The sequence below is a fragment of the Callorhinus ursinus genome, unplaced genomic scaffold (genome assembly GCF_003265705.2).
Source record: "Callorhinus ursinus isolate GAN/ISIS: 27379988/994484 unplaced genomic scaffold, GSC_fseal_2.0 scaffold5, whole genome shotgun sequence".
In the NCBI taxonomy this organism is placed as follows: Eukaryota; Metazoa; Chordata; class Mammalia; order Carnivora; family Otariidae; genus Callorhinus; species Callorhinus ursinus.
This window is the reverse complement of record NW_027397067.1, coordinates 29,963,881-29,981,835: the sequence shown is the minus strand read 5'-3', so window position 1 is coordinate 29,981,835 and position 17,955 is coordinate 29,963,881. Positions and strand designations below refer to the sequence as shown.

Genomic DNA, 17,955 nt, shown 5'->3' with positions numbered 1-17,955 from the left:
CATTGGAAGAGAGAAAAGGACATTAATGAAAGAAAGTGGTGATATCTGAATAAAGTCTGGAATTTCATTAAAAGTAGCATACTAATGTTAGTTCCTTAGCTTTGACAAAGGTACCAAAGTAATGTGAGATAATGACATTAGAGGAAAGTGAAACTCATTGTGGGGTATATAGGGAATTTACTGTATTATTTTTATAATTTTTCTATAAATCTATTCAGAAAAATTATTCCAAATGTAAAGTCTATTTTAAAATGCATCAAATTCTGGGGCACCTGGGTGGCTCAGTTGGTTAAGTGACTGCCTTCAGCTCAGGTCATGATCCTGGAGTGCCAGGGTCAAGTCCCACATCATGCTCCATGCTCAGCAGGGAGTGTGCTTCTCCCTCTGGCCTTAGCCCCTCTTATGCTCTCTCTCTCATTCTCTCTCTCTCAAATAAATAAATAAAGTCTTTAAAAAAATAAAATGCATCAAATTCTTTGATACTCCTACCTTCAAAAGATGGAGCTTCATTGCCCTTACTTTGAGTGGACTGTATTTAGTGATACACTTCTAGTGATAAAATGTGGCATAGATGATAACATGTAATTTCAAGACCAGGTCATAAAAGGCAAGTGACTTCCTTCTTGCTCTCTGTGGGATCATTTGTTCTGGGGGAAGCTTGCTGCCATATCATGAAGTTACTCAAGTAGCTGAGAGGAGGCCCACATGGTAAGGAACTGGGGACTTCTACCAACAGCCAGCAAGAAACTAAGTTTTTCTGCCAACAGCCATACCACTGAGCTTATTTATAAAAGGACCATCCGGCCCCAATCAAGCCTTCAGATGACTGCAGCCCTGCCTGATATCTTGCCTACAGCCTCTAGAGGAACCTTGAACCAGAACAATGAAGGAAGAGGCTCCCAAATTCCTGACCACAAAAACTGTGTTATTTTAAGCCACTAAGCTTTAGGGTAATTTGTTATACAGCAATAGATAAGTAATACAGTATGAAACATGATTAGCATATTGGCTGGTATACATAAGTATTCAATAAATTATGATTTCTATTATTATTGTTCAGAAATGATTATTTTTTCCTCTATTATTCTAGACCTCACATTTCCTCTCCTCTTGGAACAGTGATTCTTAACCATGACTACACATTAAAATCAGCTGGTGAGCTTTTAAAAAAAAAAAAATTCTAGGGCCCAAGGCCTTAGACCAGATTAATTAAACTAAAAATTTTAGGATGTGCCCCATCAGTATTGTTTTAAAATTCCCTTAGTAATTTTCATACTCAGCCAGGGTAAAGGATCATTGCTATAGAAACAGCAGCATTTAAATAGGGGCTACCTAAGGGAAACAAAGGCAAAAATGAACTATTGGGACTTCATCAAGATAAAAAGCTTTTTTGCACAGCAAAGGAAACAGTCAACAAAACCAAAAGACAACCGACAGAATGGGAGAAGATATTTGCATATGACATATCAGATAAAGGGTAGTATCCAAAATCTATAAAGAACTTACCCAACTCAACCCCCAAAGAACAAATAATCCAATCAAGAAATGGGCAGAAGACATGAACAGACATTTCTCCAAAGAAGATATCCAAATGGCCAACAGACACGTGAAAAAATGCTCAACATTACTCAGCATCAGGGAAATATAAATCAAAACCACAATGCGATACCACCTCATACCAGTCAGAATGGCTTAAATTAACAAGTCAGGAAATGACAGATATTGGCAAGGATGTGGAGAAAGGGGAACCCTCCTACACTGTTGGTAGGAATGCAAGCTGATGTAGCCACTGTGGAAAACAGTATGGAGGTTCCTCAAAAGATTGAAAATAGAGCTACCCTATGACCCAACAATTGCACTACTGGGTATTTACCCCAAAGACACAAATGTAGTGACCTGAAGGGGCACCTGCACCTGAATGTTTATAGCAGCAATGTCCACAATAGCCAAACTATGGAAAGAGCCCAGTTGTCCATTGACAGATGAATGGCTAAAGAAAATGTGTGTGTATACACACACAATGGAATACTATGCAGCCATCAGAAAAATGAAATCTTGCCATTTGCAATGAGTGAATGAAACTAAGCAAAATAAGTCAGTCAGAGAAAGACAATTATCATATGATCTCACTGATACGTAGAATTTAAGAAACAAAACAGGATCGTAGGGGAAGAGAGGAAAACAATAAAACAAGACAAAACCAGAGAGGAAGACAAACTATAAGAGACTCCTAATCATAGGAAACCAACTGAGGTTGCTAGAGGGCTGGGGGGGGGGGGTGGAGGGATGGGGTTACTGGGTGAATGACATTAAGGAGGACACGTGATGTAATGAACACTGGGTATTATATAAGACTGACGAATCATAGATCTATACCTCCGAAACCAATAATAGATTATATGTTAATTAATTGAATTAAATTAAAAATGTTAAATACATACATACATAGGGGCTACCAAATTTCTAAGACTTCTGAAGTTAGGACCATAAAGTTGTATTTTCTTACTATTTCATCAAAATAGGCTTTATGCATTGGGGAAAATGTGTTGCAAAAAAAAAAATCAAAACTATCCACTGAAATAGCATGTGATTATATAGCCTCCTTTGGAAGGAATGAAACAATCTTTAACTAAAGGAGTTTATCAACTAGACAGAGAAACCACAGGATAATTCTATTGACCTTACAGAAGCAAAACAGATTATTTGTGCACTGTATTCCAAAGGACAGTTAATGTTTTCCTTGGTTATTGTACTGAACTAGAATTCCTTCTTTCCTGTTCATATTTTCTTTCTGTCAAGCATAACTACCAAAGCAACATTTGCTGCTTATAAATCTAAGAGAATTATCTGCATAAGGCATCTAGGAAAAAATAAATCACCAATTTGTTTAAATACTCGTTATTTGACCCCCCCAAAAAAGTCTTCATATTTATTTTTTGATTAAGTTTTTCATTTTAATTCCAGTATAGTTAACATACAGTGTTATATTAGTTTCAGGTGTAAAATACAGTGATTCAACAATTCCATACACTACTCAGTGCTCATCATGATAAGTACACTCTTTAATCCCCATCACCTATTTTACCCACCTCCCCACTCACCCCCTCTCTGATAACCATTAGTTTGTTCTCTATAATTGACTGTTTCTTGGTTTGTCTTTCTCTTTTATTTTTCTTTCCTCTTTTGTTTCTTAAATCCCACATGTGAGTGAAGTCATATGGTTTTGTCTTTCTCTGACTGAAAAGTCTTCATATTTTATACTGAAAGCACGAAGCCATGAAACAGAGAGCATATAATTAATGTAGAAGACTTTATTTCATCTTCTTGTATAACCCAAGGAAGAAAATAATCCACCAGGAATGAGGTCTCTATCAAAATGAGTTTTGACCTTTCTCTTTTGTCATCTGGATAGCTCATTGGCAAAGGAAAGAAGAAAATGGTAATTTCTGAGATAAGCAGGCCCATTATGGTCCAATGAAATTTTGTTACTTAGATTTGGACACTAGGTGGAATATATTTTAAAGGCATTTGTTCAGCATAGATTTTGTGAGTGGCAATTTAGAAGATTATGAAGATTTCACCCCTGACTCAGTTGGTTTGCAGCACCATTGTTAAAATGAAAGCTAGTGTAAAAGGTACTCCAAATTTTTGCATTTTAAACCACGAATAAAATACAATTAAAAAAAAAAAGAATGACAAGCATGAATCAGTTTTGACAGAGAAGATACATAGGAAAAGGTAGGATTTGGTCCTTATAAATAAGAATCCTAGGTCCTTGTTATTTGAGTATCATTTGGATAAATAAGGAGAAAGGAAAGCATCTAAGCTGGAAGAGAATCACAAAAGCAAAAATAAGCATCATGTGGGGAATAGTGAAATGATCGACTTACATAAAGTGGAGGTTTATTTGAAAAGTAATGGGAAGTGATTTTGAATAAGTAGACCAAGACCAGAAAATGTTGAAGCCTTGAAGACCAGACTGAGTACCCGGAAACCACTGAAGGTTCTTGAGCTCACTGAAATTGGGAAGTTATGTACAGAGGAGAGGGTAGAAATAAGCAACTGAGGATGATTTGAAAAGAGTAGAAAATTAGAGAGATAGACAAATCTGAGACATGGTAGAGATGAATTGGGGGTGAAAAACTTGAACTTGATGATTCATTAGATTCATAGTCTCCTTTTAGCAGATATGTCTTGGGCTGAGGACCAGCTTTAGGTGGCAGGTAGCCATCAATAGATAGTGATGGTGGTAGCCATACAATCAACAAATGACCTACTTTGAATCTATAAATCAGGAGTGTGATTCTATAATTCCTGTAAACTTTGGATACATGGTAAAACTTGAAAAGGTATTTTTATAAAATGTTCATCTTTCTATTTTAGGTAAACTCAAACGGCATTTCTGTAGAAAATAAAATTTTGTCTGCAATATACACTTAACATAGTTCTTTTAAAATGACATTGTTACATCTAGGAATTTTTTTCTCCATTTCTAATCAGTACCTAACCTTTTAAATTCTAGTTTATCTTGTTCAAGCACATGCTAAATATCTAATTCTTGATACTAATAATCATTGCGCTTCAAAAATAAGATATCCTTATGTGTTTGAAACATTTCTTACAATCTTTGTTTAGTAACTAACTTTTAGGTTAACTTTCTGAAATAATGATGGTATCAAACAATCCAGAAAACAGTCAGGATTATTCTCAGTGGCCTGTAGTCCTCTCCACAGTGCTCATTAAGTGTCCTCACAACATGGCTACCGGTTCTCCACAGAACTAGAGCTTGCACCCTTTTCTGAAGGCTAAATGTGAAGAGCAATGGCCTGTCTAGTGATATGACCTTAAGAGAATTTGCTTGACATTCTATCAATAGGGTTTCTTCACATTCTGCTGTGACTAGCTGACTTGTCACAAATGAGTGGATTGTCATTTGCCCACAACTTAATTTAAAGAATACTGGTTCCTATAGTATGAGAGTAGTTTGAAGAAGTGATGCAATTAGATCCTTAGCCAAATAAAATAAAATAATATATAAATTATATATATTATGTAGTTTTTGTTTTTTGAGGTATCTGTAATGTAGATTAGTTAATAAAACCATACAAGAACTTGCATTTCTATAAAGGTCAAAATTTAGACCAACTCTCCTACTGAGAATAATAAAATCTGGAAAAAATATACTACAAGGAATCACTTGGAGGCACCAGAGATCTAACAAGGCAAAATTATGGGAAAGATAGGAAAATGAAGAAATTCTAGAGAGGTGAGCCTGCCATGAGGGGCCAGTTTTCCACTCAGATGTCTGCTGGTCCTGGAAGATATAACTGAGAGGCTGAGAAACTGAACAGGGCTTCTGACAGCTCTCTGTAAGAGAAAAATAAAACTTGGAATCTAGAACCCACCAAAGCTGGGAATGAGGCTTGTAAATACCCCAGGCTCTTGATTAAGACACTGAAAGTCTCCCATTAGGAATAAGAATGAACTGTAAATAGATTGTCCCCTCAAGCCTGAAGCTCAACTTCAAGTCATTTTTAATTCTTGAAATTAAATCCAGATGATCTCAGATTGCTGGTTTCTAAACCTGCCAATTAGAAAGGAAAGCATCTCTCAAGGAAAAGAATGTCATCAATTCTCAAATTATTTCTACAGATTTTCACATGCTGTGTCCACTACTCAACTAATAATAATCAGGCTCATGAGGAGATAAGACAGTATGGATGAAAAAAAAAAAACCAAGAAAAATAACAGATAATGGACACATGGGATCTACATAATAAATTAGCACACACAGGGACTTAAAATTTTTTTCAAGTTTTTATTTAAATTCCAGTCAGTTAACATACAGTTTAATGAGTTTCAGGTGCATAGTATAGTGATTGACCACTTCCATACAACACCCGGTGCTCATCACAAATGTACTCCTTAATCCCCAACTCCTACATAACCCATCCCCACACACTCCTCCCTTTTAGTAACCGTCAGTTTGTTCTCTAGTTTAGAGTCAGATTCTTTGTTTGCCTCTCCCTTTCTCTCTCTCTCTCTTTTTCCCTTTGCTCATTTGTTTTGTTTCTTACATTCCACATGTGAGTGAAATCATGTGATATTTGTCTTTCTCCAACTGACATATTTCAATCAATGGACACTTGGGCTGTTTCCATAATTTGGCTGTTGTAAATAATGCTGCAATAAACATAGGGGTGCATGTATCCCTTTGAATTAGTATTTTTGTATTCCTTGGGTAAAGTGCTATTGCTGAACCATAGGGGAGTTCTATTTTTAACTTTTTTTTTTTTTTTGAGAGAGAGAGAGAATGAGAGATAGCACGAGAGGGAAGAGGGTCAGAGGGAGAAGCAGACTCCCTGCTGAGCCGGGACTCCGATGTGGGACTCATCCTGGGACTCCAGGATCATGACCTGAGCCGAAGGCAGTCGCTTAACCAACTGAGCCACCCAGGCACCCTATTTTTAACTTTTTGAAGGACCTTCATACTGTTTTCCACAGCGGCTGCACCAGTTTGTATTCCCGCCAACAGTGCAAGAGGGTTCCCCTTTCTTCACATCCTAATACCTGTTGTTTCTTGTATTGTTTATGTTAGCCATTTTGACAGGTGTGAGATGATATGTCACTTGGTTTTGATTTGCATTTCCCTGATGATGAGTGATGTTGAGCATCTTTTCATGTGTCTGTTAGCCATCTGGATGTCTTTATTGAAAAAAGGTCTGTTTATGTCTTCTGCCCATTTTTAATTAGATTATTCATTTTTTGGTTGTTGGGTTTTATCAGTTCTTTATATATTTTGGATACTAACCCTTTATTGGATATGTCATTTGCAAATATCTTCTCCCCTTCCTTAGGTTGTCTTTTACTTTTGTTGATGATTTCCTTCACTATGCAGAAGCTTTTATTTATATGTAATCCCCAAAGTGTATTTTTGCTTTGGTTTCCCTTGCTCAGGAGACCTATCTAGAAAAAAACTGCTACAGCCAATGTCAGAGAAATAACTGTCTGTGTTTTCTTCAAGGACTTTTATGGTTTCAGGCCACATTTATATCTTTAATCCATTTTGAGTTTATTTTTGTGTATGGTATAAGAAAGTGGTCCAGTTTCATTTATGGTATAAGAAAGTGGTCCAGTTTCATTCAGCTGTCCAGTTTTCCCAACATCATTTGTTGAAGAGACAGTCTTTTTTCCATTGGATATCCTTTCCTATTTTGTCAAAGATTAATTGACTGTATAATTGTGGGTTCATTTGCGTTTTCTATCTGTTTCATTGATTTATGTGTCTATTTTTGTGCCAATACCATACTGTTTTGATTACTACAACTTTGTAATATAACTTGAAGTCCAGAATTGTGATGCCTCCAGCATTGCTTTTCTTTTTCAAGATTGCTTTGGCTATTTGGGGTCTTTTGTGGTTCCATACAAATTTTAGGATTGTTTGTTCTACTTCTGTGAAAAATGCTGTTGATATTTTGATAGAGATGCATTAGATGTGTAGACTGCTTTGGGTAGTATAGACATTTTAACAATATTTGTTCTTCCAGTCCATGAGCATGGGATGTCTTTTCATTTCTTTGTGTCATCTTCAGTGTCTGTCATCAGTGTTTTATAGTTTTGAGAGTACAGTTCTTTCACCTCTTTGGTTAGGTTTATTCCTAGGTATCTTATTATTTTTGGTGCAATTATAAATGGGATTGATTCCCTGATTTCTCTTTCTGCTGCTTCACTATTGGTGTATAGAATGCAACAGATTTCTGTACATTGATTTTGTATCCTGTGACTTTACTGAATTATTTATCAATTCTAGCAGTTTTTTGGTGGAATCTTTCAGGTTTTATATAAACAGTATTTTTAACATGTTCAATGAAATTTTTTTAAAAGGCTGGAAATTTTAGAAGAGAAGTGGAAACTATAAAAATGAACCAACTGAAAAATCCAAGAACTGAAATTAAAAACTTTACAGATGGGTGAATTAGCTATTTATTGCTGTGTAACAAATCATCCCGAAACTTAATGACTTAAAGCAGCAATAATTATTTAATCTTTTTTATAGTTCCTATGAGTCAGAATATAGGAGTAGCTAATTTGGCTGCTTCTTGCTTGAGGTCTGTCAGGAGTTTGCCATCAGATGCTGGCTGGGGGCAGGCATCTAAAGACTTAAGTAGGACTGGTGTCATCTGAATGGGACTTATTCATTTGGATGGGAATTTGATTCCTTTCAATATGGGCTTCTCCAGGGAGCTGTTTGAGTGTGCTCATGACATGATGGCTGGTTTTCCTCAGAACTAAAATCCAAGGGAACAAAGCAGAAGCTGCAATGCTTCTGATGACCTAGCCTCAAGAGTCACCACACACCACTACTACCGTACTCTATTGATCATATGGATCAGCCTTGATCTAATGTGAGAGGAAACTACCTAAGGATATGAACACTAGGTGGTGAGAATTATTGGTGGGGAAGTGGGGGGAGTACTTGATAGCTGGGTACCATGAGTAGGCACAGCAGAAGAATTAATAAATAGGAAAAGGGAATTGGTAAACAGAATAGAACACATCGAGACAAAAGGATGGAAAATGCAGCAAAGGGGGTATGGACACAATATGTAGTTGAATTTTCAGAGAACAGAAGAGAGAGATTAAGGCAGAAGCAGTATTTGAATAGATAACAACTGTGAGTCTTCCAAAACCAATGAAGGATATAAAGGCACAAATTCAAGAAGCCCTATGAATTCCAAGCAGGATAAAAAGTGCAAAACTGTAGACTCTCATGCACTGTATGCACATATAATTGATCTTTACTTAATATTTTTAGCCTGTGTTTGAAGACATTATTGCTGGTTTGAATGGGGCTATTCATTTTTGTAATTCTGGAGAATTCCTGCCTTAATGTGATAGGAGATTTTGCTACTGTTTGTGTTTCATTCTTAATTGTTCCTAGTCCTTGGTTACTGGCCTTTGGGTCAGCCTAAAACACTATATAAAGGGAAAATGTACATTGTAACAGAAAACACAACTCCCATTAACTTGATATTATCCAGCCGTCTAGCATTCAACTATTCCTAACTTTCATACATACTACATTCATACTTCCATACATCTAAAAAGCAATGATAGTTAAAATTTATAGAAATGATTCTGAAGTTTTGAAATCCCATCAGAATCTTTCTTTTAGTGTTAAGTGTTTACTATATTTGGGGTTAAATACATCATTATATAATCCAGTTCTTTAAAAATTGACGATGTGGCTCTCACTCACTCTCTTTCTGCCACCATCTTGGTTCCACGTTCCCCTCACAAAATGCCTGGTGAAGCCACAGAAACCGTCCCTGCTACAGAGCAGGAGTTGCCACAGCCCCAGGCTGAGACAGGGTCTAGAATAGAATCTGACAGTGATGAATCAGTACCAGAGCTTGAGGAACAGGATTCCACACAGGCAACCACACAACAGGCCCAGCTGGCAGCAACTGCTGAAATCGATGAAGAACCAGTCAGTAAAGCAAAACAGAGCCGGAGTGAAAAGAAGGCACGGAAGGCTATGTCTAAACTGGGTCTTCGACAGGTTACAGGGGTTACAAGAGTCACTATCCGGAAATCTAAGAATATTCTCTCTGTCATCACAAAACCAGATGTCTACAAGAGCCCAGCCAGATACCTACATAGTTTTTGGGGAAGCCAAGATCAAGGATTTATCTCAGCAAGCACAACTAGCAGCTGCTGAGAAATTCAAAGTTCAAGGTGAAGCTGTCTCAAACATTCAAGAAAACACACAGACTCCAACTGTACAAGAGGAGAGTGAAGAAGAGGTTGATGAAACTGGTGTAGAGCTTAAGGACATAGAATTGGTCATGTCACAAGCAAATGTGTCAAGAGCAAAGGCAGTCTGAGCCCTGAAGAACAACAGTAATGATATTGTAAATGCTATTATGGAATTAACAATGTAACCATCTGAAAACGAGGACTTTTTTGGGTGTTTCAAAAGAATAACTGCAGCTTGGTTTGAAATGTGTACTGTTTCTATCATTAATAAAGTTATGGCTTCTTGTTGGATGAAAAAGAAAATTGACCATGTGTATATAGCATTGTTAATTGAGTATCTGAATAACCACACATACCATTTCTTGGCCATGCTACATTAGCAGGAGTTAATTTGATATATACCTGGCTCTTTTGTTTAGAAAAACTACCATTTTACTTCTACTAGTTGTTTTTAAATGGCAAACATTTTAAGTAATGGCAAGCATTTAACAAGAGAAATTTTTATTAATATTAAGCTCCCAAAATGTTGGTATGGATTGTGAAACAGTGAATGCTGTCCATCTAGAGATGGAATCTGTTTACAACAGGTGGGGACAGATGGCCATTCCAGCTTCAAATAGAGATTTTTAGCTGCCATAAGGAAACAAATACCTTAAAGCAGATTGGGTTTAACCCACTATTTCTTAGACTGGTTTCTTTCATTAAAAAAAAAAAAAACTCAAATGAAGTCATTTTTCTCCAAATGTAAGCATTCAAAATAAGGGTCTTAAGAAGTCAAGTCCAGTTATTAAATTATATGATTCTATTCATTTCTTCAAAGTTTAACACAAACTTGAGGGGGTCCAAGATGGCAGCATAGGAAGATCCTGAACTTAACTCCTCACATGAACATACTAAACCTACATCTACACGTGGAGCAATTGAAAAAAAGACCTGAAAACTAGCTGAGTAGCACTGTCACAACAAATGATAAAAGGACCACATGGAGACAGGTAGGAGAGGCATAGATGTGATCTACCCAAAAACTCTACCTCTGGCACCACAACCCACAATCAGGATGAATCTCATAAATCCAGGGCTTCTCCCTGAGAAGCAAGAGGTTTGTGCCTCAGGTACCCCAACACTTGGAACTTGTATCAGAGAGACAAGACCCCAAAATGTTTGTCTTTGAAAACCAAAGTGCTGTAGGGAACTAAGATGCTGTTCTGAAAGGACTCACACACAAACTCACTTGCCCGAGAGCCCAGCACAAAAGCAACGGTGCTAGACTATATGTAAGGGAGATTCAATTGCTAATTTTAAGCATCTGCTAAAGGAGCAGGGGACCTCCTGAGACTCTCTCCAGGGATGGAGGCACTGGCAAGCACCATTTTTGCATTGTCCCTCTACTTGCTGGCCTTGGATGTCATGCACAGTCCCTGCACTCTCACTGCCCTGCTAAAGCCAGTGAGCATGCCCCAGCTCTGCACTCTCCCAGTGTCTTGCTAAAGCTGTTGGTGCACTCTGGCCTCCACTTCCTTGGCCCTGCTAAAGCCAGCAGGCGTGCAGAGTCCACAAAGGGGACACTCCTTTATCACCTGGCTCTGGTGGACAGGCGCTCTTGGATTCCTGGCTCCCATGTGACTATAACAATTGGAAAGAGAGTTCTTGGCAGGCTACCACCCCAGGGCACTGCACAGACAGCAAACTGAAACACACCCCCAGTTTTGCTATTAAAAAAAAAAAGTGAATTTACTTTTCCTGGAGCAGGGCAGTCTTCAAGTTTGTTACACATCTAGAAGCTACAGAGGTGCTGTCAGGGAAAGTAGGCCATGGGATACCATCTTTGTGTTCTTCCTCAGCCTCCTGACTCTCTGGTGCTTTTTTTTTTTTTTTTTAAGATTTTATTTATTTATTTGACAGAGAGAGACACAGTGAGAGAGGGAACACAAGCAAGGGGAGCGGGAGTGGGAGAGGGAGAAGCAGGCTTCCCGCCAAGCAGAGAGCCCTGGGATCATGACCTGAGCCGAAGGCAGACACTTAACGACTGAGCCACCCAGGGGGCCCATCTCTGGTGCCTTTCAAAAAGGAGTTTATCCACTCATCTAGAGCTCCAGTTACTGCAACTGTCACCCAGAAGAAACCTCCAGATCGCCTGGTCTGGAGGCCAGCAGGGTTTGTGACTGCATACTTTAAAAGCAGCTGCCTGAGGGTCTGGCTTCCAATCAGCTTGAAACTATGTGCTGAGATTCTTTCTTTTGGAACATTGAAACTGTCAACAACTGAGACCTATCAAGAATAAATCTGGCTGCTTATACAATCACAAAGGTTTGAGAGACAACCAAGAGCTAGAGCAAAGTTGAATGATAAGTTTCATCTACTACACAAAGCCAACTCCTTCAATACTGGGAGAAGTAACTTTTTCATTTAATACATAGAAACAAACACAAAGAGTCCAGCAAAATGAGGAAGCAGAAGAATATATTCCAAGTGAAAGAATGAGATAGATGAACCATGAGAGACGATGGACTCTGAGAAACAAACTGAGGGTTCTTGAGGGGAGGGGGTGGGGGGATGGGTTAGCCTGGTGATGGGTGTTAAAGAGGGCACGTTCTGCATGGAGCACTGGGTGTTCTATGCAAACAATGAATCATGGAACACTACATCAAAAACTAATGATGTAATGTATGGTGATTAACGTAACATAATAATAAAAAAAAAGAAAAAGTGTTGGTAGAACATCGGAAGGAACTTCTTGGTTGTCCATCAGAAAAATGCGTACCTCAGCTGGAGAAAGATACGTTTCTCCTTGGACATACTCCTGCTTTCAACATTAACCTCCCCAAAGACCAGAGAGATTTCAAAAAAAAAAAAAAGAAAGAAAGAAAGAATGAGATAAAATCTCAGGGAAAAAAACTTAATGAAATGGACGTAAGTAATTTATGTGATAGAATTCAAAACAATGGTCATAAAGATGTCACTGAACTTAAGAGTAGAACGGATGAACATGGTGATAACTTCAACAGAGCAATAGAAAATATAAGAAAGAGAAGTCACAGAGCTGAAGAATGCAATAACTGAACTGAAAATACACTAGAAACATTCAACAACAGACTAGATGAAGCAGAAGAAAGGATCAGTGATCTAGAAGACAGGGCAGTCTTCCCAAATAGAACAGCAAAAAGAAAAAAGAATGTTTAACAAGTGAAGATAGTTTAAGGGACCTATGGGACAACATCAAAAGGAATAACGTTCACATTATAGGAGTCCCAGAAGTAGAAGAGAGAAAGAAAGGAGCAGAGAACTTATTTGAAGAAATAATGGCTGAAAACTTGCCTACCCTTAGAAATAGATATCCATATCCAGGAACCCATTGAATTCTAAATAAGGTGAACCCAAAGATATCCACCCATGACACATTATAATTAAGATGTCAACATTAAAAATAAAGAGAGAATCTTAAAAGCAGCAAGAGAAAAAAAACTTGTTATGTCTAGAGAACCCCCATCAACCTATCAGCCAACTTCTCAGCAGAAATTTTGCAAGTCAGGAGAGAGTGGTATGACATATTCACAGTTCTGAAGGGAAAAAACTTCTTACCAAGAATACTTACCTGGCAAGTTTATCATTCAGAATTGAAAGAGAGATAAGTTTTCCAGACAAGCAAAACCTAAAGGGCTTCATCACCACTAAACCAGCCTTACAAGAAATGTCAAAGGGACTTCTTTAACCTGAAAAGAAAAGGCACTAATTACAAGAACACATGTGAAAGTATAAATCTCACTGGTATGGGTAATGGATTAGTCACTTATAAAGCTAGTATGAAGGTTAAAAGACAAAAGTAGTAAAAATAACTATTACCACAATAACTAATTAAGGGATACACAAAATAAAAAGATATAAAATGTGATATCAAAAACATAAAATGTGGAGGGAAAGGTGGTAAAAATGTAGAGTTTTAGAATGCATATAAACTTAACTTGCTATCAATATAAAATAGACTATAATACATTTAGGTTGTTACATGTGAGCCTCACGGTAACCCCAAAGCAAGAACCTAGAGTAGATACACAAAAGATAATGAGAAAGGAATAATACTATAGAAAGTCATCACTTTTATTCAAAATAGTATTGGAAGTCTTAGCCAGAGAAATTAGGCAAGAAAAAGAAAAGGCATCCAAATTGGAAAGGAAAAAGTCAAACTGTCACCATTTGTAGACAACACAATTTTATATAGAGAAGACCCTAAAAACTCCACCAACAAGCTATTAGAACTAATAAACAAATTCAGTAAAGTTTCAGGATAAAAAATCAATATACAAAAAGCTATCACATTCTTATACAATAATAATGAACTATCAGCAAAAGAAATTAAGAAAATAATCCCATTCATAATCTTATTAAAAAGAATAAAATACCTAGGAATAAATTTCAACAAGGAAGTGTACATCCTGTACACTGAAAAATTCTGAGACATTGATGAAAGAAATTGATGAAGACACAAATAAATGGAAAAATATTCCATGCTCATGGATTAGAAGAATTAACATTGTTCAAGTGTCCATACTACCCAAAGCTGTTACAGATTCAATGTAATCCCTATCAAAATTCCAGTGGAATTCTTCACAGAAATAGAACAATCCCAAATTTTGTATAGAACCACAAAGGACCCCAAATAGCCAAGCCAATCTTGAGAAAGAAGAACAAAGCTGCAGGCATCACAGTCCCTGATTTCAAACTATATTAGAAAGCTATAGTAATCAAAACAGTAGGATATTGACATAAAAACAGATAAATAGGTCAATGGAACAGAATAGAGAGCCCGGAAGTAAACCCATACAAGAATATGCAATGAAGAAAAGACTGTCTCTTCAATAAATGGTGTTGGGAAAACTGGACAGTCACATGCAAAAAAAGGAAATTAGACTACTCGTGTCCACCATACACAAAAATTAACTCAAAATGGACTAAAGACTTGAATGTAAGACCTAAAACCATAAAACTCCTAGAAGAAAACACAGGCAGTATAAGTTCCTTCACATAGGTCTTGGTAATGATTTCTTGGATCTGTCTCCAAAAGCCAAGGCAACAAAAGCAAAAAATAAGCAAATGGAGCTGCTTCAAATTGAAAACCTTCTACACAGAGAAGGAAACCATCAACAAAATGAAAAGGCAAACTTCTGAATGGGAGAAAGTATTTGCAAGCATATGTCCAATAAAGGGTTAATACTATATAAGGAACTTATACAACTCAAGAGCAAACCAAACCAAAACGAAACAACAACAAAAAAAAACCCCACCTAATTTGAATTAAAAATTGGCAGAGGATCTGCAAAGACATATTCCCAAAGAAGACACACAGATGGCCAACAGGTACATGAAAAGATGCTCAACATTACTAATCTCAGGGAAATGTAAATCGAAACCACAATGAGATATCACTTCATACCTGTTAGAATGGCTATTTCCAAAAGAGAAGAAGTTAGTGCTTGGTGAAGATGTGGAGAAAGGGGAACCCTCATGCACTGTCAGTGGGGATGTAATTTCATTACAGAGATTAACTTCCTGGTATAAACCACTGATTTTACTGTACCAGGGCAAAGTTCAGAGGTAATACTGTTTGCAAACATCCAGTTTGAAAAGGTAGGGAACAAAAAAAGAAAAGAAAAGAAAAGGTAGGGAACTAGATGCTCCCACAGAGAAAAAAAAAATCTAACCTCTTTCTTAGAAATTAAAAATGTTTTTTTCTGTTGGTAATTATTATACTCTATCACCTGGGACCACAATTAGCTAAATCTACAACTGTTGTAAAGTATCGCTGCACTCATACAGCATGATTTCAGACATAGTCATGAAGTGTACAAACAATATTTTCTGGATTGCATATGTATTTCTCCTTTGAAATGTAAGAGAAAAAATGCTTTCCTAGGAATTATATATTTTAAGTCTACTTCCTTGCCAAGTTCCTTTCTTTGTGCCAGCTTAGCATGTCCCCAGGAGTTTCTCTTTCTGGCATCCTATGGCACAGATTTTGGTACTGGCAATATCAAACTACGTAATTTGTTTAATAGGGGTTAGAACTGGGCATGTAATTTTATGGATAGATGTCTTAGACACAGATAAGAAGTCACCATCCAGGTAATTCTCTGCAATAAGACCGATCAGAAATTTGATCCAGGGCACCTGGGTGGCTCAGATGGTTGAGCGTCTGCCTTCGGCTCAGGTCATAATCCCAGAGTCCTGGGATCGAGTCCCGCATTGGGCTCCCTGCTCCTTGGGAGCCTGCTTCTCCCTCTGCCTCTCTCTCTCTCTCTCTCTCTCTCTCTCTCTCTCTCCCTCCCCCCCGTCTCTAATGAATAAATAAATAAAATCTTAAAAAAAAAGAAAGAAATTTGATCCAGGTTGCGGGAGGGTGCTATAGTAGTAATCAAAATCTATTCTCCATGGATAAGATTTCATTATATCTTATCATCCTAGATTTAATGAAATCTCACACGTGGAGAATAGATTCTCTCTCCAATTGAAATCCCCCAGAGCCATGATTGCATTTCCCATCAACGATCAGTGCTACAGCTGAGCTGAAGCGCTCAGTTACCTGCCAACCAGATGGCACTTCCCCAGTCTGCAACCAGTGTTGGAATGAAAATGCTTGAGAGGGGGTGGACTGTGAATGAAAAGGGTTTTGGTAGAAAGTCCTCCCTGTCCCAAATTCACAGAAAAGTAATAGGCTCCTATTTAATCTAGTGAGGGTGACCCAGGAAGACACCGGGTTTGGGGTATTATGGGAGGCAGGGGGGATTCTCGTTCCCTATCCTTAGTCATCATGCCCTACCCTTCATGCATACCAGGCACTGGGTTCAGAACTGTACATTATCTTATTTGATCCTTACAATGACTCTATGATAAGTTTATTATCACCTCATTTTATAGATGGGAAATTGAGGCTCAAAGCCTTTGCATCTATTGTACAAGGCCACCTAGCATTTGTAGGAGTTTGTGCCCAGATCTAAACCCTGAAGACCTAGAGCTCCTCTCCCACAACCACTATGCTACATTCCTTTCCTTTTAGTAGTTTTCATCCCACCTTCTCTTCTCCTCCGCCGGCATTCAAAGCTCCACAATACTGCACCCGCCCCACTTCGGATACCAATCATAAGTCTGGGTTGTTGCCTATACTTCTGACCAATCAGCTGTAGGTTGGAGGTTCCCACAACCCTCTCCTCAGGTTTGATTAACTTGCTAAAGCCGTTCACAGAACTCGGGAAAACAGTTTACTTACTATTTAGCAGTTTATTGTGAAAAGACCCCTTAAAGGACACCGACAGAAGAGGCAGGTGGTGCAAGGCATGTGGGAAGGGGCAAGGACATTCCATGATCTTTCAGGATGCACCATTCTCCCAGCACGGCCATGTGTTCACGAACCTGGAAACTCTCTGAACCTCATACTTTGGGGATTTTTATGGAGGTTTCGTCACATAGGAATGATCAGTTGTTAACTCCATTTCCAGCCCCTATCCCCTCTCTGAAGACTGGGGGTGAAGGGGACTAAAAATTCCAAGCTTCTTATCATTGCTCAGTCTTTCTGGTGACCAGCCCCCATCCAGAAGCCCATCGATAGTCACCTCATTAGAACAAAAAACGTTCCTATCATCCAGGAAATTCCAAGGGGTTTAGGAGCTCTGTTGTCAGGAACCAGGGTCAAGGACCAGTGAGAACAAAAGATGCTCCTAATGGTCTTAGGACTTAAGAAATTACAGTTTTAGGAGCTCTGTGCTAGGAGCCAGGGGCAGAGAGCAATATGTAATTTTTCTATTTCATACTAGATTCTTAATAAATATTACTCTCCCTGCCTTTTCCCTTTATAAGTTGGGTGTCTAATGGTGTGAGTGTCTCATGTGTCCACTGAAGTGAAAAATGCCAGGCATGGAAGATAACCCAGCTTTGGTCACCTGTAGTCTCTTGGTAGAAACCATACTTTCTTCCGTATTTTACTAAGTTGTTATTAAACATCGCCTTGCATCCAGCAGAGCTGTACTGTGGCCCTATAGGGAATGTAGCATAGTGATTAGCAGTGCAGGGCTTTGGACCAGAGTCCAGTTGGCTTTGCCAGTCGCTGCTGTCTGACCTTGGCAAATTACCTACCTCTCCATGCCTCTGCTTCCTCCTCTGTAAGTGTGTGTGTGTGTGTGTGTGTGTGTGTGTGTGTGTGTGTGTGTG

General features: G+C 38.1%; 1 protein-coding gene, 1 long non-coding RNA gene and 1 pseudogene across 2 annotated transcripts in view; 2 read left to right on the top strand and 1 right to left on the bottom strand.

The window, feature by feature from the left end:
• The window catches only part of LOC141372736 (uncharacterized), an 823,585-nt gene that overhangs the window by 385,790 nt on the left and 419,840 nt on the right, over nt 1-17,955 (bottom strand). The gene's annotated exons all lie outside the window — the stretch shown is intronic.
• ZNF704 (zinc finger protein 704) overlaps nt 1-17,955 on the top strand; it is a 227,223-nt gene that overhangs the window by 129,350 nt on the left and 79,918 nt on the right. The gene's annotated exons all lie outside the window — the stretch shown is intronic.
• LOC112823630 (nascent polypeptide-associated complex subunit alpha pseudogene) lies at nt 9,279-10,046 on the top strand (annotated as a pseudogene).